The following is a 6,065-nucleotide window of genomic DNA, read 5'->3' as shown; positions in this document are numbered from 1 at the left end:
GATCAGAGCTTTTCCTTTACATTGTTTTGTGTTTCTAAGTTCTGGAGAATTTGGTTTGCTGAAATACCTTCTTAACGGCATAAAAGTCCTTCCAGAAACAACCGTACTCAAAGCAGCCAAAACATAATACTATCCGGTAAGGTGCAATCAAAATCCAGACTTTATTTAGCACAAGCCAATGATGTAGGCAACTGAACATGATGACAACCACCACTTGCTTTTGGAGACACTTCCCGTGGAAGCCAAAAACTTTTAATTGCTAATTATAGCAATGTGAATCAATCTTTTGCGATAAACATAGCAGAGCAGTTCACTCCTGACTGGGATTATTTAGTTTTCCAATAATAGGAGTACAAAACACATGCTCTCTGTCATTTCTAAGCACCAATACTGAAAACAATGCAACTAGAGCGTAATATAGTGCCTTTTATTTGAACTCAAATAAAACCTTACAAGCAATGGGAAATTGTACTGCACTAAAATCTGTCCTCCATTTTCACAAAGGTTGTTCTCCCTTGCAAAAAGGGCTTCCATTTTGCTGCCCTGTTCTTAGGGAATTTTGGTGGGTGTGGGGTTTTGAGCTTACCTTATCATTGTGAGGTAGCTGTGTTAGTTTCTGTTATCACTGTGCAGCTGCGTGGAGTCACAGGACTCTGTTTACATTCCAGAGACATTCCATACTATTGGAAGTCTCACAGGAGAGGAGATGGGATGTGACGTTAGTGGTTTCCTGTTTCCTTTGTTCCTTTGTTCAGTTGCTCCCTGCTCTCACAGGGAGAGGATGTATATTTCTTTGCTCTCTGCATAGCTAGAAAATAAAGCATAGCAATGTAGCTCATACTTTCTCATCCTTCCGCGTGCTGTTTTGATGCTCTGCTGGGACGACGTGCCTGAGGCCTTATCAAAGGATCAGGTCGTCAATTAATCGTCGGGAGGCGATTCCGAAGATGAGCCTTATCAGCTCGGTCGAACGGATATTCCGACAAGCTGAAGGTGGTGTGTGGCTTAATTTCCATTAAACATTAGTCTACCACTCTGCAGCTTGTCTTGTAACCTGCATTTTCTGATCTGAAAAAGCCCCATGAGAGGAGTTGCCTCCTGATATTTTCCCTTGTGCTTTGACCGAAGCATGGCCTACTTGGAAAGGCTGCAGGGTGTAGACTGCTGGTGAGGTGATTTGTACAATGAATGAAAGGCCAGAATCATGACCACCTCAAAGTAAGGTAATCCCAACACCCATGAGAGTCTCACCCAAACTTTTATCTTTCCCTTTGCTATTTCTAACACAATTTCTTTACTCATTGATGGAGAACGGTTAAAAAATGCAGGAGAATTTTTTGGGGACAGCACTTGTAGAAATTACTCTCCTGTAGTGTGCTGGAGCCTTGCACTAATGCTGTCATATCATGTCCCAGCTGTGCTTGGTTGTGTCAAATGTCCAAAGAGTCAATCTGCAAATAAGTAAACAAATAATGCCTGCATGAACACTAAACACAACTTTTCTGTCAACACTTTCAGTCAAAACCTTTGTTTCTACGTGGTATTTCTTAAGGAAAAGGGAAACAGATCGCCCTCAAAGGACACGGCTCAGAGCGTTTTCACAAAGTTGCCTCTGAGCTTCTGTTGCATTATTTATGTTAACATTTGAGCGCTGCTCATGCAGGAAACAAAGCCGAGAAGGGGCATTTGTAGTGCGAATCAGTATTCTGGTCAATGTGGTTTTTTATATTGGCATTACAAACTTGAATGATACAAGAGCCCTTTAAGCCTCGTATGCAAGTCCAGAGGTGAAAAGAACAGGAGCAACTTAAAAACATTCAAAAGGCACAACTGCAGAGAACCATGGAAACTGGTCAAACACCTAGGAAATCTAGAGGGTGAATATTTACATTTTCCCACTCCAATGCATTTTGGGAATGTTGGAAACAGGCTGATCCACAGAAGGACCAGAGTGGGAATGTTGTGGCATAAAGCATTATAGCCCCGGCTGCCTAACTAGGGTCTTAATCCAGGATCAGATTCTGCCACAATGGCACTGTGTGCAAATCTCACCTCCATTTAAGGCACAGCTATAGGTGTTCGGGCATCTGTCTGAATATGCAGACACCAAAGCTTTGGTAGAGCTTTGCATGCTCTGCACTTCCCCGCAATGTGCTCATGAGCGTGTCCCTTCAGTCCCCCGCCTTCTGCAGTTTCTACAGCAATTGTGACAATGATAAAAGCAGGGTCTCTGATCACACAGAGAAGTCTACTTTGTAGAAAACCTCTTCAGGTCTTTCCCAAGCAATGTGGGGATGACCAGGGATGGAGGTGACCCCCCCCCCACACGCCCAGCCCTCATCTACACTTTCAGCGTTCTCATGTTCAGACAAACATCTGAATATGCTTTACGGAACTGTACTTTTGACATATGTTATAAATCACAGAGAAATGTTAGACTGCATATGTGGTGTCCCCCAAGGCATTTTCTTCAGTACAGATCACATTTAGAATGTGTGGTTTCACTCTTAGCATTAAAAGTAAAGTTTGCAGACCATGCCAAAGAGCACTGGGCGAGATCCAACCCTCTGGCACAAGTGGAGATTGCATGCCGGAGGAGAGGCAACAATGTCTCAGAGTATCCCCTCATGCTTTATGAGTTGCTGTTCTCCCCCCCCCCCCCCCGGCCTTTTGAGAGAGCTTTCAGCGGCCACCATTTGAAATGGGAAGCTCTTGAGCCACCATCCACCAGCAGAATCACTTTTGCTGGGTGAATTTCTGATCATATTATCTTCCTATCAAGCTGGCATTTTGCAAGCCAAAAATGTCATACAAATACACACAGACAATGTTTATCATTTCGGAGCTTTATTCTCTTTTTATGGGATACAACTGTTGTAACGATTCAGCCCATGAAAGGGAGATTATGAAATGAGATCAGTTTAAAACAGATTCAGTTCTTTAGTCTTAAGTACAATGTTGCTATATGCAGGGTGCATTTTGATAACACAATAATTTATTAATTTATTTATATTATTATTATTAAAAATTTCTACGCCACCCTTCATTCGAAGATCACAGGGCAGCTTACAATATAAAAACACAAAATTACATAGCACAATACCCTCAAAGTATTGTTATTAACTAAGGGCTACAAATAATAATAACCAAACCCCAATAATTTGATAAAAACATAGCATGCAATCTATGCTATCATCTGTCAATAAAACTATCCACTACAAGCTCAGGAAAAATAATGATGAGCAAACTTTGCTGCAAAGGCACATTTTCAGTTCAATACATATAATGTTCCTAGTAGAAATATTTGCTGATTCCACCCCAAAACAATGTCAGCAAGTAAATGTTGCAGGTTATCACCTTGTGCGATTTTAGCTAAATTGTCTGCTCCCTCCTTCTCACTACTTAAAAGGAATGTCCCCATAATGACTATTTCAAATTGCAGAAAGCTTCTTTTGGAACCTGAGAAGGATCAGAGCCTTCCGTAAAGGGAATTTATAATGTCAGTAAAATACTTTTTATGGTCAGTAATACCAGTGGGGTTGATTTGATGTTTGATAACACAGACAGTTCAGTCTGTGCCAAGACCTATTTTATTCACTTTAAAAATATATTTGTTTAACCACCGTTAGCTGACTATGTCCTCTATCTGCCCCTGCCTAGAAAATAACATTTATGAATCAGCACAAGCTTCCCAGATGTATTCAGCCAAGAGAATTCTTCAGTAGACTGAGAAGATTCTGCTCTTAGCAACAAAACTGAGTCTTTGAAAGAATTCTAATCCAATAATTGAAAATGCAAGAATAAATGGATTCCCAAGTCTATAGGAGAAGAATCCAATGAATATTTTTAGGGGCACCCATAATTGCTCTAAGGATTCTTTTCTGAGAATTTTGCAGATCAGTTGAGATCAGAGGGGCCCCAAGGTTGCACTTTAAGCCATGATCAGTTAATTATTGTTCTTATATTTCTCACTCACCCTTCACCATAAGGTCTCAGGGCTGGTTATAGCAATGAAAAATACAGTATTAAAATCAGTTAGAACAGTCAGAGATTGTTTGAGGACTTCGATATTAGGAAAGAACTTTAGGACCCAACAGGTTGCCTGTTCCACCTTCAGTCTAAGAAGTTGAATGTTTACTTTCCAATTGCAGATTTCAGGAAAGCAAACTCCCAGATAACAGATATAATCAATCCACTTAATCATGTGATCATAAATGCTTCATAAAGGCCTTAGATATTCTACCAAGAGAAGGCACTTTTCCCTTTTCAGAGTTAATATTAAACTTTTTATTAAAAACAACAACCATGAGAAAACCTCACAGGCGCTTCTGGAACATCAGAAAATTAACAATGTCAATCTGTGTAGAGTAGTAAGGACCATTTCTTCTTGGCAACTGACAATGAGAAATCATTTTAGTAGTGTGGCCATCATATATATTATCATAAAAAAACTAGTAACATTGAGAAATACTTTTAGCACGGTGGTTATATATTATGTAAAAAAACTGAACAGAAACAGGGACAAATATGATGGCTATCATTACTATAATCTGCATCATGTGGTCAGCAGAAGTAGCTTTCATCTTCATTTTTGTAGTTCAATGGATCTCAACCTTTTTTGTCTGGGTCAGAATCAAAAATTGCTCATGACACACTGAATTTTTTATTGATAAGAAATACATTGGAAAACAAAAAGTAACAACTTCTAGCACTGCTTGATTTTGAAAAAAATATCTATCCATAATCTGCAAATATAAATAATAAACAAATCATTTAAACAAATTATTTTGATAGTATACTATACCACACTTAAATGTTTCTTTGATCATCCTTGAATCTTCCCGCAACACTTGCCATTCTCTCCTGCCACACCAGTGAGAACCACTGATATCATTTATAGTGTAATCCTTTACATGTTTACTCATAAGAAAGTCCTTGGCCCAACTTACTTTTGCCATTCCCATTTTGATTTCAGGGATTCACTGCCAAGTGAAAAGAGTTCAATCTGCTTGCTTTCCTTAGACAGATATCGGGTTTGCCATTCTGCATGGAGAGTGCAGCTATTTATTTGGAAATGGGTATTTGATCAGTTGAATGTAAATTCTGGGAGGATGCCATGAATTGGTGGCTGCAGCCATGCTTCTTAGCAGTTCTTGCTACTTCTTTCCTTATTACTTTCGGACTCTTTTGTTCAGTGGATGAGAGATGGAGAAGATGCAGGGCACCTCTACTAAAGTTTGGGGGCTATTGTGGTTTAAAGATAATTTCTCATTAAAATCTGGGGAAAACATGTTGATACACAAAAGGGGGCGTTGTTTTATAAACTATTTCAATCTAGCAAAAAATAGCAAGACTCATTGAGGGCAACACTTCAGCCATAGCTTAATTTAGATCTTCCTGAATAACCAGAGCCAGTGTGGTGTAGTGGTTAAGAGCGATAGACTCGTAATCTGGTGAACCGGGTTCGCTTCCCCGCTCCTCCACATGTAGCTGCTGGGTGACCTTGGGCTAGTCACACTTCTTTGAAGTCTCTCAGCCCCACTCACCTCACAGAGTGTTTGTTGTGGGGGAGGAAGGGAAAGGAGAATGTTAGCCACTTTGAGACTCCTCTGGGTAGTGATAAAGCAGGATATCAAATCCAAACTCTTCTAACCAATATTCCAAGATGTCAATATACAGCCTCTAGCAGCAGATGGGGTACTTTAGGTGCACTGCTCCCCTGTCCTCTGTCTGACTGAGTCACTGCAGCACACTGGGATGAAGAGAGGGAGGTTTGTGTGGCAGTGGCCAGGTTGGCATAGTGAATTGGCTGCACTGGAAAATTTACACTGCACCAACCTTGCCACTGTATCCCTCTCGCTCTCTGCATGCTGCAGCGACTCTGTTGGATGAAGCTCAGTTGAATACTGCAGCCCCACCTTATTATCTGCTATGGACAGCCTGAAAACAGCAGCACCACCATGAGGGGAAAGGCGTGCATTTTACGTCACAGCTTACTCTGCAGACCACAGGTAGCCAATGGGATGCCCGCCAGATGTTGCACTACAACTCCCATCATCCGATGG

This window comes from Podarcis bocagei, assembly GCF_964188305.1.
Source record: "Podarcis bocagei genome assembly, chromosome: 9".
Lineage (NCBI taxonomy): Eukaryota > Metazoa > Chordata > Lepidosauria > Squamata > Lacertidae > Podarcis > Podarcis bocagei.
The sequence above is the reverse complement of the archived record's forward strand: the minus strand, read 5'-3'. Positions refer to the sequence as shown.